Below are 21,767 nucleotides of genomic sequence, written 5' to 3' on the forward strand. Positions count from 1 at the left end.
TTATGTTTAAAGTCTTGGAGAGATCAGGGTTACAAGGAACATAGTAAAATATACAGCAAGCCTATAGCCAACATCAAACTAAATGGAGAGAAACTTAAATCAATACCACTGAAATTAGGACAAGACAAGGCTACCCACTCTCTCAATATCTCTTCAATGTAGTCTTAGCTTGAAGTCTTAGCTAGAGTAGTAAGACAACTATGGGAGATCAAGGGAATACAGAACAGAAAGGAAGAAGTCAAAGTATCACTATTTGCAGATGATATGACAGTGTACTTGAGTGAGCCCAAAAATTCAACCAGAGAACTTCTTCAGCTGATAAACACCTTCAGCAAAGTGACTGGATATAGAATTAACTCAAAAAAATGAGTGGCCTCCCTGTATGTGAAAGACAAAAGGGCTGAGAAAGGAATTAGGGAAACTACTCCCTTCACAATAACCACTAATAACATAAAGTACCTTGGTGTGACCCTAACCAAGCAAGTGAAAGACCTGTTTGAAAAAAACTTCAAGTCTCTGAAAAAAGAATTGAAGAAGATATCAGAAGATGGAAAGATCTCCCATGCTCACGGATCGGTAGGATTAAAATAGTGAAAATGGCCATTCTGCCAAAAGCAATCTACAGATTCAATGCAATTCCCATCAAAATACCAACACAATTCTTTACAGACCTTGAAAGAACAATTCTCAACCATGTGAAAAAACAAAAAACCAAGATACAACAGATCATCTGAGGTACCTCCATCCCTGATCTCAAGCTGTACTACAGAGCAATAGGAATAAAAACTGCATAGTACTGGCATAGAAACAGAATGATGGATCAATGAAATCGAATAGAAGACCCAGAAATAAACCCATACACCTACGGATACTTGAAGCCCAAACTATAGAATGGAAAAAAGACAGTATTTTCAACAAATGGTGCTGGTCTAACTGGATGTCTACATGTAGAAAAATGCAAATAGATCCATATTTATTACCCTGCACACAACTAAAGTCCAAGTGGATCAAAGACCTCAACATAAAACTGGACACACTAAATCTGTTAGAAGAAAATTGGGTAAGAGCCTTGAACTCATTGACACAGGAGACAACTTCCTGAACAGAACACCAACAGCACAGGCTCTAAAATCAACAATCAATAAATGGGACCCCATGAAACTGAAAAGCTTTTGTAAAGCAAAGGACACTGTCATCAGAACAAAATGACATCCTACAGATTGGGAAAGGATCTTCACCAACCCTATATCTGACAGAGGGCTTATCCAGTATGTATAAAGAACCCAAGAAGTTAAAAAGCAACAAATCAAGTAATCCAATTAAAAAAATGGGATACAGAGCTAAACAGAGAATTCTCAATAGAGGAATATTGAATGGCAGAGAAACACTTAAAGAAATGCTCAACCTTCTTGATCATCAGGGAAATGCAAATCAAAATGATCCTGAGATTTCGCCTTACACCCATCAGAATGGCTACAATCAAGCAACAATACATGCTGGAGAGGATGTGGAGAAAGGTGAACCTGCCTCCATTGTTGGTGGGAATGTAACCCTTGTATAACCACTTTGGAAATCAGTCTGGCACTTTCAATAAGTCTTCCTCAAGATCCAGCCATACCACTCCTAGGCATATATCCAAAACATGCTCAAGTATACAACAAGGACATTTGCTCAACCATGTTCATAGCAGCTTTATTTTTAATAGCCAGAAGCTGGAAACAACCCAGATGTCCCTCAACAGAGGAATGGATACAGAAATTGTGACACATTTACACAGTGGAATACTATTCAGCAATTAAAAATAGGGAAATCATGAAATTTGCAGACAAATGGTGGTAACTAGAAAAGATCATCCTGAGTGGGGTATTCTAGAAGCAGAAAAACACACATGGTATATACTCACTTATAAGTGGGTATTAGACATATAATATAGGACGAACATACTAAAATCTGTATACCTAAGGAAGCTGAGCAAGAAGGAGGACCCTGGGTAAGATGATCAATCCACACTCAGACAGGCAAATGGGATGGACAGTGGAAAAGAGAGAGAACAGGGAACAAGATAGGAGCCTACCACAGAGGGCTTCTAAAAAACTCTACCCAGGAGGGTATCAAAGCAGACACTGAGACTCAGCCAAACTTTGGGCAGAGTACAGGGAATATTATGAAAGAAAGGGGAGATAGAAAGAGCTGAAGGGGACAGGAGCTTCACAAGAAGAGCAACAGAACCAAAATATCTGGGCACAGGAGTCTTTTCTGAGACTGATACTCCAACTCAGGGTCATGCATGGAGATAACCTAGAACGCCTGGACAGATGTAGCCCATGGCTCAAAGTGGGTTCCCTACCCTAGTAAGGTGAACAGGGACTGTCTCTGACCTGAACTCAGTGGCTGGCTCTTTGATCACCTCCCGCTGAGGAGGAAGCAGCCTTACCAGGCCATAAAGGAAGACAATGCAGCAGGTTCTGATGAGACCTGATAGGCTAGGGTCAGAGGGAAGGGGAGGAGGTCCTCCCCTATCAGTGGTCTTAGGGAGGGGTACGGGAGGAGACGAGGGAGGGAGGGCAGGATTGAGAGGGGATTAGGGAGGGTGCTATAGCTGGGATACAAAGTGAATAAACTGTAATTAATTTAAAAAAAAAGAATTCCAGTGCCGGGCCTGGTGGCACATGCCTTTAATCCAGCACTCAAGAAGGCAGAGGCAGGCAGATCTCTGTGACCAACCTAGTCTACAAAGCAAGCCCAGGATGGCCAAGGCTACACAGAGAAACCCTGTCTCAAAAAAAAAAAAAAAAAATCCCAAGAAAGTACAGCTGAGCCTGACCCAGTCCCTAAATTCACATCAGTCAGGGACAATGAAAAGTTGAACAGAGGCATATGGATAACGTTGGTCTGGCAACACCAGGGAAGTCCCAGAAGAAATGCTTGGCAAATAACGTTTTGCCACAAGACCATACTTTGTCACCCCTCTGCTTTGAGGCAGACAAGGGGAGAATTGCTAAACCGCTGTCAAAGAAGCTTTAGGAGCCTTGTTTACTGAGCTGAGGTGTGAGAATAAAATATGCAAATGGGAGCGGGGAGGCGGCTTCATCGGTGAGGCACTCCCTGTGCAAGCATGAGGACCTGGACTCAGATGCCAGCAATCACAGAAAGCTGGGTGTGCTAGCACGCCTGTGTGATCCACAGCACCACTGTGGAGAAGGGGGTGCAGACAGAAGGATCCCCGAAAGCTCAGGTTCTTCTCTGGCCTCCACGTGCACACTATGGAGCACATATGCCCCTGCCTCGTCTATTTTAAAAGTTGAAGATAGGATTTAGTATTGTAGACTAAGAGGGATGACTGAGGAGGCGCGTCAGAGAAATGACGGTATTGCAGTACTGGGGGCAATGCCGGTGCAGAAAGCTACGAATGTGACTGAGAATGGAGCAGTGCACAGCGGAGAGGGCAGCAGCTCTCTACTCTGTCTCGGGTAGCAGTGTTGGGCATGGAAAATCATGACCAGGCCTGGTCGACAATACAAATATGAAGAATCCAAGATGGGACTGGAACAGAGATAACCAGGTGAACTCAAATGGGAAGTGTTACAGAGATATGAACTGGCTGTGACTGGCTACTACGAGAGAAAGCAGACACGCAGAGAGTAGAGAGACATCTTCCCACCTTTGACCTTCTGGGTCAAAGAGAGATTCAGTGAGGGGAAATGGGCTCTAAGGCAGAATCTTCTGGAAGAACCTTCCTGTTTCCTTAACCTTATTCTGCTGAATGGTTTTATTTATTACCTATTATTGATTTATAACTAGTTTTCTTATTTAAAAAATCTTCATGTTCATTTTCAAAAACCAAGAAAACAATAAATGCAAAAAGTGAATACAGAAACTCTTAGCAATAGCTCTGTGGAGTTAACTACCACTGGCCACATGTGACATCTAAAGTGTATTCTGTTAACAAAAATGGAGACATTTATCTATGCATATGCATGGGGTCTGGCGTGATAATAGAACACAGTATATAACGTTTTCCTTTCAGTGGACACTTTGATTGATCTCACAGCTTGGCTATTGTAATCTGAACACACGTTTGTCAAAAGAAGACATAGAAATGATCAGAGCATGTATTTTTTTTTTTATATACCTTTGATCAGGAAAATACAAACCAAAACCTAAGGAGATGCCTCTTCACCCCAATTTGAACAAATATTATCAAAATGACCAAACCAAAAATAAAATGTTAGTGGGGTTGCAGGGCAAGAGAAACTCAAACTTTTTTTTCTTTTTTAAATTGTTGTTGGAGGATTGGAGATCAGGTTTCACACAGTACATACTTTTGTGACTTGCAGTCCTGAAGAACTGGTTTAAATGAAAACAAGTTAAAAAAACAAAACTATAAAGCAAGTTTATTATGGCTACAGCAAAAACTCTGCTGTTATTTGAAACGGCTCAGTGATCTGGACTGAGTTCTTTTAAAGGCTCCGAAGAATTGACTGTGAACACAGAGGTTTTAAAGCTCTGTTCTGAGATTAATAAGTCAAGTGTCCTTTAAACTCCAGGTTTTAAGAGCTGCATCACAAAACTTAGCTCACGGTGTCCTTCCAGCATTCATAACCTTTCCAGAGTTCCAGAAGATCACGCCAAGGGAGTGACAGCACAGGGGGTCCCCGAGACCAGAAGACCACCGCTCTCATTTCACCTGCATCTTTCCCCACCATACTGAGCACTGCTTCCTCTCAAGCCTGTTTTCATTCTTTCATGATTTTCTGTGTGATATAAACAGGTTCTGTCACTCCCCCCGTCATCCATTGTAATTCTTTGCCTCGTTCAGAATCTAATCTGTCATAGATTCCCTTTGAGGGGTGGTGAGAAGGCTCTGGAACAGCAGTCCAGGAAGTCCTGGGCCTGCTAACGCAGTTCCTGGGCCAGATGGCCCTGGACGCTGTTTGGCAGAAAGTGGAATGGCAGGGTGGTTAAGAGCACAACATCTGGAGCTGAGGTTGCCCTGAAGCCTCCGCTCTGCCCTGTTACATACTGTGTGAACTGGGGTGACTTGCCAAGGGGAGAGTTACTTCACCTCTCTACCTATTTCCTCATTCGATAAATACAAATGACTTGGATTATAACTCGCTTCATTATGTCATTCATGAGGCTTAAATGGAGTTTTTAGAAGTACTTAGAATGTGGCTCGGTGCTTAGCAAACACCCAACTAAAAGGGTTACCTATTTATATCACTTTAGGTACTCCCACTCTCTCATTATCCCTCACCCACTGAGGACTTTTCTCTCAAACCCTCAGTCTTCTCCTCCATTCTTCCTCAGTCACATTCAAACCACGTGTATATTTATGTTTCCGTGTAAAAGACAAAGGGCACTTGGTGTGTCACAGACCTTAAGCAATGATGAAACTCGAGCTGTGGGTTGAGCTTACACGGAAAATCTGTTTCCCACAAAATCATTCTCAAAGCCAAATCTTCTAGAACAGTTGAAAGAAGGACCTTCTTGTTACTGGTGATGAAATCTAAGGAGAGTCTACATTATTAAAATTCCTGACAGGGATAGGATAAGAGAGAGATAGCCTGGAAGGTAAAGGTACCTGCCACCGAGGCTGAAGACCTGAGTCCAATCCCCAGAACCCCTTAGGTGAAAGGGGAGAACTGACTCCTGCACCTCCGACCTCCTCATGTGTGTGATGGCAACCTCTGAAACCGTATTTTGTAGAAGTCTCGGGAGGAGCTGGAGAGATGCTTCAGTGGGGAAGAGTTTAGTTCTAACACCCAGTAGAACTCCAGTTCCAGATGATCCAGCCCCCTCTTTTGGCCTCTGTAGGCACCTGCATGCAGTTGCAACAGACATTCAAACATATGCATGCATACATAAATTCCTTAAGAATAATCTCTTCTAGAAAAACCTCAAGAATCATACTTAGGTGTGTCAAGAATTAGAACTTATAGTTTAATTTTCCAGAAAATCCTCTCCAGGAGGTTTTTTAAGAGGCAGTCTTACTATGCAGACCTGGCTGACCTGGAGCTCACTATGTGATCCAGGCTGACCTCAGACCCACAGGAATCCCCCTGCCTCTGCCCCACAAGCACAGAGAATGCAGGCATGAGCCACCGCACCTGAACTTTGGAAGACTTCCTGCAGCATCTCAGACATCATGGACCTCTGGATTCCTTCCCGAAGAAGAAATAGTGCCGTTCCCATTCTAGACAGTATTCTTCAAGATCAGGGTATAGCCCACATCTTCAAATTTGAGACTCAATTCTAGAAGGAACAGATATCATTCTAGGTCTTGTTATAGAACATACTGAAGATCTTACAACACCGATTATATTTTTCGTAGAGATTATCATTGAGAGTACAGAGTAACAGAAGAATGAGGTGGCCTTATGGGGACAGAGGAAGGAGTAGAGAGAAGGTATGTGGTGTTCTGAATAAAAATAACACTGCTGGGCATGATGGAGCATGCCTTTAATCCCAAGAGCAACAAAAAGAATAACCTCTATAGGCTCATAATTTGAACGCTTAGTCATCAAGCTACTATTTGAGAAGGATTTGGAGTTGTGGCCTTGTTGGAGTAGGTATGGCTTTGTTGGAGAAAGTGTTTCACCGGGGGTGTGTTTTGAGGTTTCAGAAAGCCCATGCCAGGCCCAGTCCCCCACCTCCTGCCTGTGGATCAGACTGTAGCTCTCAAGCATCATGCCTGCTGCCATGCTTCCCACCTTGACGATAATGGACGAAGCCTCTGAAACTGTAAGCAAACCCACAGTTAAATGTTTTCTCTTATAAAAGTTGCTGCCTCAGTGTCTTTTTTTAGATAATTTTTTATTTTTTTTATAATTTATTCACTTTATAACTGTAGCCCCGTCCATTGTCTCCTCTCAGTCCCACCCGTTCTCCCTCTTCCCCCCATTCCCCTTCTCTAGTCTTCCAAAAGGGGAGCCCTCCTTCCCTACCATCTGACCCTATCCTATCAAGTCTCCTTAGGACTGCTTGCATCCTCTTCCTCTGTGGCCTGGCAAAACCATCCCACCAGGGTGAAGTGATCAAAGAGCCGGCAACATAGTCCATATCAGAGACAGCCCCTGCTCTCCTTATTAGGGAACCCACATGGAGACTGAGCTGCCTATTGGCTACCTCTGAGCATGGGGTCTGGGTCCTCTCCATGCATGGTCCTTGTTTGGTGCATCAGTCTCCACAAGCCCCCTGGTCCCAGATTTGTTGACTCTTGATCTTTTTATGACATTCCTGTCCCTTCCTGGTCCTTCTATTCCCCTACTCTTCCCTATGACTCCTTGTACTCTGCCCAAAGTTTGGCAATGAGTCTTAGCATCTGCTTCAATCCCTTGCTGGGTGGAGCCTTTCATAGTACATCTATGGTAGGGTCCCATCCTGTTCCCTCTCTTCAGCCTCTTCTGGTATCTATTCTATTTGCCCTTTGGAATGAGAATTAAGCATCCTCCTTATAATCCTCCTTGTTACTTAACTCCTTTAGGTCTATGGATTTTAGTATGCTTATGCTGTATTAAATGGCTAATATCTAATTATAAGTGAATATATACCATGCTTGTCTTTCTGGTATGTATTACCTCACTCAGGAATAATATTTTCTCGTTACATCCATTCGCCTGCTAATTTCATCATTTCCTTGTTTTTAATTGAAACTGAAAAGCTTCTGTAAAGCAAATGACACTGTCATCAGAACAAAACAGCAGCCTACAGACTGGGAAAAGATCTTCATCAACCCTACATCTGACAGAGGGCTAATATCCAAAATAGATAAAGAATTCAAGAAATTAAACTCCAACAAACCAAAGAATCCAATTTTAAAAAATGGGGTATATAACAGAGAATTCTCAACAGAGGAATATCGAATGGCTGAGAAACATTTAAAGAAATGCTCAATATCCCTAGCCATCAGGGAAATACAAATCAAAATGACTCTAAGATTCCATTTTACACCCATTAGAATGGTTAAGAACAAAAACCCAAGTGACAGCACATGCTAGCAAGGATGAGGAGAAAGGAAACCACTCCTCAATTGCTGGTAGGAATGCAAATGTGGACAACCTCTTTGGAAATCAGTCTGGCACTTTCTCAGACAATTGGTAATAATGCTACCTCAAGACCCAGCTATACCACTCCTGGGCATATATCTGAAAGATGCACCATCATACAACAAGGACATTTACTCAACCATGGACATAGCAGCTTTATTCATAAAAGCCAGAGTCTGGAAACAACCTAGATGTCCCTCAACTGAGGAATGGATACAGAAATTGTGGTACATTTACACAATGGAATATTACTCAGCCTTGGTGTCTTATGGTGTCTCTCCACAGCAATAAAACAGTGATTAAGACAGAAGTGGGTCTGACCATGCTGTTTCATGGAGGACCATGAAAGACTGGGATTTGAACTAGCAAAGCAGTTGGATCCTTTATACAGAGATTAATGATACACAGGAGACAGTACTGAAAGCAATGTGAACTGCAGCGGCCAGCTTAAGAAGTGTCAGGAGGGAAGAATATTAGTAAGTGGCCTACAGACAATTCTTATAATATACTGGTGACAAATGTGGCTGCTTTTTGCCCTTGTCCTGAAAATATGCCTGAGACTACATTGAAGAGTTTTGGATTAATAGCACATTGTCAAATGTGTACTGAGGTTAGGAAAAGAACCACAAAGGTCAGACAAATTAGAGCAGATGCAGTGAGGATGCGATGGTAATTGGAAAGATAGGAATGCTGGAGAGATTTACATGTATTGCAACTTTTCAGTATATTTCTTCATTACGAAAAAAGTACAAAGTGAAAGTTTTGTTGAAAATCTGTTATGCCCTTCTCATTTGAGCTAACTTAAAGCTAAATTAAATAATTTTTTTCCATTTAAAAAAAATAGCACATTGTCAGAGGAGATTTCAAGACAGTCTAATACTGTCTATTAGGATCATGTCTATTAGCAGTCACTCTTATGCAGATGTATAATGAAAAGAAGAAAGTTGGGCAAAGAGAAATACAAAATCTACAGTTTGAGAAGGAAAGGAGAGCTTGGAAGTGTAATGGAGCTGAGTCCAGTGCTCAAGGAGATAAAAAGTTTAAAGAAAAGCCTGATGCTAAATGAAATACAGGGAGTGGTGACTTTATGTAAATAAGCTTCCAGCTTCTGAAACAGCATTAAAGGAAAACATAGGCAGTAAAGGAGACCATCAACAGCAGAAAGCCAATGCAAAAGTAACTAAAAGAGGAGCAGAGTTCCAGCCCCATCAGGCAGCAGGACTTGGCAGCTTTGGCCACGTGGTTCTGGTTTTAGAGTCAAGGATACAAGAAAGGGTGATAGCTGAGGAAAGCCACTGTGGCCACGTGTGCATCAGGAGTTTCCCTGCAAGGAGGCCCAGAAAAGTGTGAAGCTGTGAAAGTGAAACCTGGATTGCATTGGAGACATCAAGATGTTGGAGATGCCAGAGTCATGAGATACCTGACAGGAAAAGCTGCTAACAGGGCATGGAACAAGCCCAAGAGAGAGAAGTGTGCTGCAGGCACCAAAACTGAAAGAACATCTACCAAACACTTAGACACCAGACATGGAGATGCGAATTTGGAGTTTGCCCTACTGGCTTTCAGTCGTATTTTGGTCCAGTATTTACTCACTAAGCTCTGTTTCCTTCCTTTTGGAATGGTAATGTCTATTCTGTACCATTGTATGTTGAAAGCATGTGATCTTCTTTTTGGGCTTGATTTTATAGGGGATTAAGTTTAAGAGATTGACATGAGTCTCAGAGACTTTGAACTTTGGGCTTATAAACAGTGTTGAGACTGATAGATTATAAGGACTTTTGAAGTCGGACCGAATGCATTTTTGCATTGTGATATGGATACTAGCCTGTTGGGGCCAGGGAGTGGAAGGTGGTGATTTGAATACAAACGGCCCCCTAGGACTCATATATCTAAATGGTTAGTTACCAAAGAGGGCACTGTTTGAGAAGGTTTAGGAGATGCGGCCTTGTTGGAGGAAGGCGTCACTGGGGTAGGCTTTGAGGTTTCAAAAAGCCCATGCCAGGGGCTAGAGAGATGGCTCAGTGGTTAAGAGCACTGTCTGCATTTCCTAAAGACCTGGGTTCAATTCCTAGCACCCACATGGCAGCTTACAACTGTCTGTAACTCCAGTTCCAAAGGATTTGACATCTTCATGCTAATGCACAGAAAATAAAAGTAAATAATTTTTAAAATCCCATACCAGACCCAGTCTCTCTCTCTCTCTCTCTTTCTATATATATCAGGATGTAGCTCTCAACTACTTCTCTGTCCCCATGCCTTCCATGCCTGCTGCCATGTTACCACTATAATGATAATGGAATAAGCCTCTGAAACTTTCTATTGTAAGAGCTGCCTTGGTATCTCATAGTATCTTTTCACAGATATAGAACAGTGACTAACACAGGGTTTTTTATAAAGGAGAAAGAGGTAGATACCATGGCAATTATAGACTCCTGTACAAGGTCATTTGTGTTACAGGAGTCTAAAAAGATCTGTTTCAAGATCCTGGAGCAGATCTTCCTAATCCAGAGTCTCTCCCAGGTCTCCAACTCCACCATCTTCTGGTCACTTGTCCTCAGATAGTAAATTTGTCTGAAAGAGGGGGTCTCAGGAAAAACAAAGCTAAAGGGGACCTTGAAAAAACTTTGAAAAGTAAATTGTAAGCTGGGAATGATGGCACATGCCTGTAATCCCAGCACTCTGTGAGGCAGAGGCAGGTAGATTTCTGTGAGTTCGAGGCCAGCCTGATCTACAAAGTGAGTCCAGGACAGCCAAAGCTACACAGAAAAACTGTCTCAAAAAATCAAAAATCAAAATCCAAAATGAAAGAAAAAAAAAAAAGAAAAGAAAAGTAAATTATGGAAGGAAGGGAAAGACACATTTGAGCATGCTCCGTGTGAACCTACAGATGATTTTAACAAATCAGCCACATCTGATGACATTTGACCTGGTCTTTCATGTCTCCTCCTTGTCCTTCATCTACTGTCACACCAACCCAGTTAAAGTCCATGTTGCCCATATACCCCTGTGATCAGTGCTGTTCGCTCTACTCTGATAGCAATCAGGCGTCATTCTGCATAGACCTTAAAGGACTAGGTCTGGGAATGACTGCTGGAAATGGATCAAGTCAACACAGTCCATCCTGGAAGAGTTCAACTCATCATATAATTTTATGAAAAAAACATTGTGGTGACAAATCACACCACAAACTACTCAGAGAGGTGTCTAAGGGACAGCCTTCATTTTCTCCTAATGAAAGAGATTAGGAATCTGTGACATTTGGAAAACTTCTTAAAAGGGTCATGGAGAATCTAGAGTATTCCTATCTGACACTGATAACATCAGGGATAAAGAGCTGCCAGAGGAGAAGGAATCTGAGAAAAGGAGGGCAGAGGGAAAATAGAAAGATCAGGAAATTCTAGGTTAGTTCAATGATAGAGTCTGGAAAATAAGTGTAATGCTTCAGAAGAGAATGATGGTGAAGAGGACACACTGGATGAAAGACAGATCAGCTCTCACAATCAGGGTGAAAACTTGGCTTCTGTAGCTCTCAGAATATAGATAAAGCAGCCAAGTACAAATCCAAAATTTAACTGAAAAGCAAGAGTAGATAGATTTAGAGAAGAAAGGGATTCAAGAATTGAAAGAGACAAGCTATGGAGTAGACAAGGCACTGAAAAAAGAAGTGCAAAAACAACACCTAGAAATGCCCCAAACAGTACCAGCTGTCACCATAGCCCTTGGTTGCCCACCAGAACTTGATGGTAAAGCTGTACTGTTGAAGACACTGTCCTCTTTGGTCACAGAACATGTACAGATTAAGTTGGTATTGACCCAGAAGGCTTCTTCCCTACTGGCTAGCTTTTACAGTACCTAACGGCGCTAAGCAGGCTGCTGGCAGGAGGAGCATCAACAGTCGTACTCAGCTGTGAGCCACGTGAGTGAACTACAACACCCATTCATGGCAAAATAAGCCCATAGATGAAACAGTGGCATGACTATTATGGGAGTAACAGACCACTTTCTGATTGGACAGGAGGAAATATGTGCCTGCTGCAGCAAGTCTGGCCAAGAGCCCATAGCCGAAGAGCTCACAGACTCCAGTTAGATCAAACTGTGACTATTATTCTGCTAAATGAACATACTATCAAACTACCCTCAAAAAAAAAAAAACAAAAAACTACCCTCTAACACAGTGTCAGCCTCTACACCCAAAGATTAGTGTGTAGCTCTCGGACCTCATCAAATAAGTTCCTCCTGCAATGAATAACAGTTAATGCAGAAACTCACAACTGGTCAGAGCGCAAAGAGCAAATGCCTATGGAGTGCTCAACCAGGAGTGGGACATCTCCACCAAGGCTCGGGAAACAACAAAATAGGTGGGGTGGAAAGACTGTTAAGAGCTAGAGGTTGGGGGACTAGTCTGAAACAATGTCTTCTGAGCATGACAGATGTATGAGCTCACAGCTGTGGTTGCCTAAACAGAATCAAGATGGTCAGCATTCTAACACAGAGGAATGAGAGCTCTCATGAGCCCCCTCCCTCAACTGAGGAGCTATGATTGACAGTTAATGACTTCTGGGGGAGGGAAAGTGAATTTTCTTTCAGGTGTGGCCCCTGACATGTTGGCCCTGTTTAGATGGTCCCACACCTATGAGTATATAAGCATCATAAATTGGACTCAGTTGGTTATAAGAGCAAAACCAGAGGATAAGAAGCTGGCGAGGGGGCTGGGGTGGGGAGTTGGAGGGATGTAGTGACAATCTTGGAATGTTAGTTTCTTTAAAAAACACAGAAATATTATAAGAATGTTTTTGTTTTAACCCCAGATGTAGGGATATAAGGCCTCACAGCAGCTGACTATGATTTGCTTCAGGCTCTGACAGGGGCTTGATTTTTGCCAGCTGCAGATAGTTTTTGCAATTGTGTGACAATTTGGGATTCTGGGAAGTTTTCAGAGGGTTATATAAATGCTAGGGCCACAAGAGGCATTTGGGGGGGGTGTTGGCTGGTTGTTGGTTGCTGTCGGCTGTCGGCTGTCGGCTGCTGTCGGCCACAGTTTGTGAAGTAGCCATGTGAAAAGGAGAAACAACAACAAGAAGAAATTAGGTATCCTGATGGTGAAGATCAAACTTGCCCCCAGGGACTCGATGCCCCTACTCAGTGGGAAGTAGTCTAACAATAATGTTGCCTTCCTTCTGACCCCTGGCTTTATTCAGGGATCTCCTTCCTTTCCTCTCTATCCTTTTTTTTTCTCTCTCTCTCTCTCTTTCTCTCAGATCTAGTGTAAGAGGGTTGAAAGGGTGGAGAAGGGTTGAAGAAAGAAGAACCCATAAAGTAGCAAATGCTGGTTACAGAGAAGTGAGTGGACCTGGGAGTCAAGGGGAGGAGACTAGAGGGAGGGGAAAGTATGGTCAAAATACTTATCCATGCATAGTGTATTCATGTATGAAATGCTCAAAATGTTATGGGTTCAAGGGTAGCCACACGCCAACCACTCAGACACCAGACTCAGATTCATGCACGTTTATTGAACACTGAACAAAAAAAATGACCAGTCAGGACCATAATCTGGACTCGGGAGCGAGACTATGATGCCGGTCTGCTTTTAAGACAGATTTTATGTATATATACAAAAACCATAACCAGTAACAACCAGGTAACCAGGTGTCAGAGGTGGGGGGGCATGACATCACTTTGACTATAGCTAAACATTATTAATTTTGTGTATTGTGTTGTATCTGGGTAGCTAGACAAAGCAGTTTACGCTGATTGGCTGGGATTTAGGGTAGGGGAGCTCTTGGGGGCTTTCCAGCTTTCTGGGAGTAAGGAACATTGTAGGATGTAGTGACCTTACCTCTAATCGAACATATATTTATCTTTAATTCAAGCAGAACATGCATTTACCATCTATTGTTTTATTCTAAGCAGCAAACATTGAACTATTGAATTGCATCCCATTCTCAGGCACGAGGAGCCTGGGAATTTGATGTTAATTTTACCTCATATTCAAGGTGGGGACTAGGGGGTAAAATGGCTTCTGGTATGCTAAAGGCGACAACGGGTGTTAACAGAGGAGCCATAGCTATGCTAAGAACTACAGTAGGTCTCAACAGGGGACTAGAGAGTACAAGCAGGTTACAACAGAAAAAAAAATAGAGATATACTTTTTAAAAAGATAACACTTCTGAAAGTTTGACAGTAAAGGACAAAACTCAGTCACTTGCTCACATAAAGTTCAATGAGCTCAAAAACCACTATAGGCTTTCACCGAATATGGAGAGATACCTGTCTTCAGAGAAAATAGCCCACTTAGGCTGAAGATGACAGCCATCAGTTGTCATCCTGAAGTCAGGCTCAGAATGATACCTGTTCCTCCTGATGACTCTAACAGACCTGCTTTCTCAACTAAATTCAGGCTGCCTGCTAGTACACTTGCCCGTTCTGTCAAGAAGGCAGGGGATTCTGACTCATCTTTGACTACATTTTCTGCCTCTGGCCAGGAAAAGCACTTCAGAGTTACACATTATACACACATTATACAACAAGCTGTGTCATTAGTCCATCATGTTTAAGAGGAGTACTTCAAACCAGCTGCTATGACCTTGAAGAACTGGTTCATTTTATATCTGAAAGCCACTGAGCAACACAGTGTCCAGCAAACAAACAAACACCCTGAGATTCACAGGGGACTTTGCATCTCAGGTACCCTGGGAAGCATGTGCTAAATTTAGTGGAAGAGAAGGGAGTTTTAAAGAAGAAAATCAGGCCAGAGATTTAATTAAAAAAAAAAAAATCAAGACATGTTCTTTAGACTCGGGCTTAGTTCACAGCAGCATGGCTATATTCACCAGGTACATCTGAATCATCAGAAAACACAGGAGCCACTACATAGGAGCCACCCACTCTAGAAAACTGAAAAAAAAAAAAAAAAAAAAAAAAAGCTGAAATCAGCAAGCACAGTGAATATAATTTCTCCTTCGATGGTAAAACCCGAGAGAGCTGTGGGGACCTGATAAGGCTAGGACCTACAATATCACTTGCGCTGTCTTAAGAGAAAGAGGAACCGGAAGAGTAGTTCCTCCACTTCCGGAAGCTCTACCACTTGAGACATAGCTGACCTACAGTAAATTGGTTAGTTAACAACAACAACAACGATAAGGTGTGGACTAGAGAGATGGCTTGGTGGGTAAAATGCTTGGTAAGCAAGCATGAGGGCCTCAGTTCAGATCCCGGCACCCACAGAAAAGCAGAGTGTGGCGGTGAGCGTCTACACCCCGAGTGTTGGGGGTGGGGCAGGGTAGGTGTCTTAGAGTTACTCTGCAGTGATGAAACACCGTGACCAAAAAGGCAAGGGGAGGAAAGGGGTGTGGAAAATGACTCCAGCAACCTAGTGGATAAAGAAATCTGGGAGAACATCCAGAAGACTGCAAGGAATACAAACCCAGGAAAGATTATAGTAACCGTAAGTGAAGAAATCCAGATTTTTTTCCCCAGAATATTTTTTTTAAACTTCACGGGCATCCAGTTGAGCTGCCCAACTTAGGAATATTTCATGCCACACAAACTATGACTCCACGTGCTTCTATCTGCACTTCATATTTTCCTACTGTCTCTTTTGCAAAGTAAGAATTAGGTTTTCTAATATATGCACAAACACATTTGATGCTTCAACTGAAATGGAGAGCAAGACTGTGCTTGGTCATTATCCCTTTCTCCAAGTTCTTTAGTAGAATGGGAGAACAAATATGGGAGAAGAATTTAAAACTTGCCGTTGAGACAAAACATTGCCCAGGCTCTGTGAGAGTTAACAGACCAGGAAGAACCTTTTGTGATGCTTGTCATGTGCATGTTTGGGCAAAAGGATAAGGACATCAAGGTCCTTTCCATGTTGTGGCACAGGGGTTTTAATTGCAAAATAAATAAGAACAATAACAACAAAAACAATAATAATAATCAGGTAGCAGTTTAACATGCATACATTACAGATACTAAGGGGATGAAGTTGTTGAAGGTGAAGAAGACACCATGGAAGACAAGGGAGAAAAAAACACGAGTAAAGAAGGAAATAAGCAGTAACCCGAAGTAAGATTGCAATAGAAAACAGAACTTCATCCACCATTTTCCAGTTGGTTTTGTTTTTTATTATGAATATATAAATATATATGTATTTGTTATTAAAACTTGCTGTTTGCGAGTAGTAAAATTTAAGCCATTAAATGTCTTGACAAAATAATTAACTGGACCAGAGAGATGGTTCAGTGGTTAAGAGTACTTGCTGCTCTTGCAGAGGGGCTAGGTTCAAGTCCCAGCATCCACAGGGCAACTCACAATCATCGATAACTCCAGTTTCAGGGACTTCTTGTTCTGACTTCTGCAGGCACCAGGAATGTATGTGGTGCATGCACATATACGCAGGCAAACATATTCATATATGCAAAAAGTAAAATAAATAAATCTTTTAAAATAAAAATAATCCACTGTATGTCAAGGTTATACCAAAATAAAATTATACATAAAATAAATTATGATGCGCCATATTTTAACACTCAATTTAAAAATATATATAAATTATTTTGTAATATGTTGTGATTTTACTTTGTCTATAGGTGATGGTCAAGTACAACTCTGTGAAGGTTCTAATTCTTTCCTAATTTTTGTTATTGTTTTATTATAAAATAAACATTAGCTCTATACACATAAATGTACACACAAATATAGATATACACAAGAATCAAAAATTAATCAATGCCAGGGGGAATAGCTGCAATCAGTGCCATAAGCTACGAGTTAATACCCCGAGTTTGGACTGGTTCCAAGACATTTGAGACAACCAATGTCCACTGTAATAGATTGACAGAAATGGCTAAACTCTGGGACCCAGTAAGAAACTCTAATCACCTTTAAACCTTTGAAAATATATTCAACACCTTTCACAGTTGGGAAAGTGCAAAATAAAATTAAGTTAAAACACTAGCCTCCACGTATCAGACTTCCAAATGTTCCAAGATGTGATAGCATTTTATGCTGTGGAGGCTCCAGGGGAAAGCCCTGCCTCAAACCACTCATTGCAGTGTAAAGTGGTACAAACTCTATGGAAGGTGGTCTGCCTGCCCCTGTCAAAACCGAACGTACATTATTCAGAAAAGTTACTATTGAAGACATTGGCCAGTGACAGAATACTTGCCCAGCTTACACAAATCTCAGGGTCCGAGCAATCTCTAGCACCACGTGAGGGGGTTGGGGTGAAGGAAGATGCAACCGCACAACTATACGCTAACAGAAGTATCAATTAGAAGTCAGACACAGATCCAAAAAGCACAGAAACTTGCACATGGACAGGTGAATCACGGCAAAATCTGCTGCAGGATTTCACCCTAAAAATGTATCCATGCATTGACGAGTTCAGTTCTCATACGTACAAGATGCTCAGTGAAGTAGTGTACAGTAGCAGAGGACCAGGAAGAGAGCTTTCCACTCAGGGTCTAATCTGGAGAGGTGCAGGATCCGTAGTTGGGGGCAGAAAGAAAAGCCAGTAGGCTACTTTTGTGTGAGTCAGCGGAAAACAATAAATGGTGTTTGTGTACAGGGATAAAGAAAAGGGATAAAGATGTCTGAGCAAGGCTTTGTTGGTGGTGGTATTGTTTGTTTTCTTCAAGACAGGGTTTCTCTGTGTAGTCCTGGTGGTTCTGGAACTCACTGTGTAGACCAGGCTGGCCTCGAACCTAAAGAGATCTGCCTGCCTCTGCCTCCTGAGTGCTGAGATTAAAGGCGTGCACCACCACTGCCCAGCTCTGAGTACACCTTCTTAATGTGTAGTTTTTCAGATCTTTGAACTGAGTGAATATATTACTTACTCAAAGGTCATTGAGCTGGACTTGGGATACAGCTCAGTTGGTAGAGTGCTTACCTAGCATGCCTGAAGCCCTGAGTTCAATTCCCAGCATCACATATACTGGACATGGTGATTCATGCCTGTAATCCCTGCACTCAGTGGGAGAGGCAGGAGGAGCTAAATCCTCAAAGTTATCCGCAGCTGTACAGCCAGTTTGAAGCTAGCCCATAATATGTGAGTGTTACTTCAAACTCAAGTTTGGACTTGATGGTTTCAAGATCAAGAGTTCCTAGTGGTTTGCAGAAGATCCCAGGTGGGTTCCCAGTGCCCACAGAAAGGGGGTTCACAACTGCCTGTAAGTCCAGCTCTGGAGGATCTAATGCTCTCTTCTGGCCTCCATGTGCACTGGAGACAAACCTACACATAACTAAAACTTTGTTTTTGTTTTTTTTAGGTCATCACGATTACATTGGTAAAATGTCATCTGCTGATCCAGGCAGCAGTTCCAGCCCACCTGTGCCTCTGCTCCACACTCAGTGTTTCCCAGCTCTTACCATTTCGTTAGCATGTTACAGTGAGCTTTCTGCCTGAATTACTCAACCAAATCATTCTTACCCAGTGTTCTCAGCATTGCAACATCTGATAATGCTGTCCTTACATTATATATCAGCAAAGTTTGGCAAGTCACGTCTTTTCTGACACCTCCTCCTCCTCTGGCTTTGCTGTAACCTCAGTTTCCCTTCCACACATTGACCCCCACGTTTTCCTACCCTCTCCTCTTCTCCCTCCTCTCCCTGAATGATAAATTGTGGATTTCCCTCAAAACAGCAGTAAACACTGTTTTTCAGCAATTTGTTCCAAATACATTCAACACAGAACTAGAGTCAGTTGGTGACATTGGCCTCTGCACTTGCATTTCCCCAACAACCGAGGATTTCATTTCCCGGCAGCATTCTCTGGCCAAGCATGGTGTCTAGCCAGGAACTCAACTGCGGAGCCTCTAGTAGCTCAAAGTCCTGCGAGTCGTTAGGGGAAGATCTAGAAGTAGCCCCCATGACAAGGAGGCATGTTACAGACGTTTCCTCTCAGTGTGTTAGACACCTGCTCATTTCCTTTTTGGTCTCTTGATATTAAATAGTATTAAGTTTGGTCAATGCTAATATTTGCCTTTTATGTCTAGTGCTCTTTTTCTGTAAAGATTGGAAATTAATTTTAGCGTGTAGTGAATTTGTAAGTTCCATCTGTGATGGATAATCATTATTGCTAATTTGACTGAATCAGGCTGTAATCAAATTTTTCTCACCTTATGCCTCAGTCTAAGAACTGCCATGCTGTTTTCTACAGCAGCAGCAGCAGCAGCAGCAGCAGCAGCAGCAGCAGATAATCTGACCTTGACAAGGTACAAGGTTGCCAGTACTACAAGACCTCTGAGTACGCCTGTGAGGATATTTACAGAGATTTAGCCCAAGAAGGAATCTCACTCTGAATGTGGGCTGCACTGTTCCAGTGCACTTGGGGCACTGGGGGCCCCAAGTGAATTAAAAAGGGACAAAGTAGAAAGTGAACTGGATGCCGGCATCCACTCTCTGCTCTATGTGGACACAATATGACGGGCTCTCTTATGCCCCTGACACCAGAGAGAGCCATTCCCACCAGCTAGCCTTTCCCTGCCACAAGAGATTGTACCCTCAAACGGTGAGCTAAAATAAACCTGTTCTTCCTTAAGTTACTTTTCTCAGGCAATTTGTAACATCAACAAAATAAGTAAGTAATAAACTGCCAAATGCACTCCATAAATTACCATCTTAACTTGATTTGGTACATGCGTTTGAGGAAAACACTCCAATTTCAGAAATATTAAGCTCTGGAAAAGAATATGCATTTCAGAATTGAGAAAATAAGTACAAAAAAATATCTGCACACAATATATGTGTGTCATATACAGAGTTTCTGAGGTTTAGAGAGGTTGAGCAATTTAGCCAAGATTCCAGTTGAACAGAGACAGTATGACTCCTAAGCCCACTTTTCTAATCATAAATTATGCTGCCTAGCAACCTATGGAGCTAAATCTTACTCAAAGTTCTTCAATTCAGCTTGCATGGGGTCAAATTCGTCAAATTGTGAGAATCTACACAAACTGAAAACTCATTGTGAGGCCAGACTTTAAACTAGGAGAAAGAGGGCTAGTGCGATGGCTCAGTAGGTAAAACTGGCCACTTTGAAGGCTGAACACCCGAGTTCAGTTCCTAGAACCCACGTTGTGAAATGAGAGAACTGGCTCTCAAAAGTTGTAGTCTGGCCTCCACATTGTTGTGGTATCTGTGCTCCCCCACTCTAAATAAACAAATAAATAGATGTAATTCAACTAAGAATTAGAATATAAGCTTCACTGTAATAAGAATGTGTTGTCTTCATGAACTCAAACTGACATTGCCTCACTGGGGTTTCAGGACACAGGAATGCAGGTGTGACTCTGGATGAAGAAAGGGAGACTCAGGGAATCCAAATAGAGACCTGCAATACTCTTGGCTGCAAGGAACAGAGAGCTTTACTCAAAGTATTCTACATTAAGGAAACGCATTCTCCCATGTACCAAATCTACAGAGAGTCTGCGTGTGCTCTGAACAGATAATCTTGTTTAAACTCCGGAATACAAGAACAGAAGGATCTTTTCAGATGAAAGGCTCTCTGGCAGAGAAAAATAAATAATTTTTCCAAGTAAAAGATTTGTAATGTTTTTGGCTGCAGGTGACAAGAAACACGTCTCAAACTATATTAAACAATGAGGAAATGCATTCTGCATCTGGGGACAGCATGCCTGGTCAGGTCAACTTCTCTGCAATCCTCTCATTGCTTTACTCAACAGCAGGTTGCGTTACAGATGAAGGGCCTGGTGTGGTTCCAGGGGCCCAAGCAATCAGGACAGGGGAAGGAAAAGAATATTCTGCTTACCTATCAACTTTAACCATCAAGATTGTTCAGGTGCTCCCTCGATGGTATCTTTTTCATGTTTTGTTGCCAAGATTGGCCCAATAATATGCTGGTTACTATTAAACGGACAGGGATTAGCACATCTGAGGAGTCACCATGTCCACAACACCAATACATCATGCAGGAGCTTCAGACTCCTGGCCCTCAAATTGAACAAACTGAAGACCTGCTCTGTTCCCTAAATAGAGCCCTCTCAGGATCCTATTGAACTGAGAAGTAGAAATACTAGCTCAAAGACCCTATTTCTAATGAATGAGCTAAGCCATAATCAAGCATCAGGGTTATTAAATTTTTATTTTATTTTATTATTTTTGGTTTTTCAAGACAAGGTTTCTCTGCGTAGCCCTGGCCATCCCGGAACTCACTTTGTAGCTGAGGCTGGCCTTAGAGAGATCCACCTGCCTCTGCCTCCCAAGTGCTGTAATTAAAGGTGTGTGTCACTACTAAATTTTTAATATTTTTGCTTTGCATGTGCTTGTGAGTATACACATGCCACAGAGACTGTGTAAAGGTCAGAGCACAACTTTCAAGAGTCAGTTCTTGCTGTCCACATTGTTTATGGTTTCTTTTAAAAATATTGGATGCTTATTTTACTTGTTATTATTGTGTGCACGGTACGTGTGTCCATGAACAATGAGTGGGCACACATAGCCCATGGCACCTGTGTGGAGGTCAGAGGACAACTTTCTGAAGTTAGTTCCATCCTTCTACCTTAGGCAGGTTCCAAGAACTGAGGTCATCGAGTTTATTCAGCAAGTGCCTTTAGATATCTGTTGGGGGTTGATCTGATGTTTATATTTTGAGTGCTGATTGACCTCAAGATCTGGTTACTGCCTGGATACATCTGTCCTTGTTATATAAACCTGCCTAAGACATTATACCTGATTGGTTGATTAAAAGTCCTAAAACCTGGG

This window comes from Meriones unguiculatus, chromosome 14 (assembly GCF_030254825.1).
Source record: "Meriones unguiculatus strain TT.TT164.6M chromosome 14, Bangor_MerUng_6.1, whole genome shotgun sequence".
In the NCBI taxonomy this organism is placed as follows: Eukaryota; Metazoa; Chordata; class Mammalia; order Rodentia; family Muridae; genus Meriones; species Meriones unguiculatus.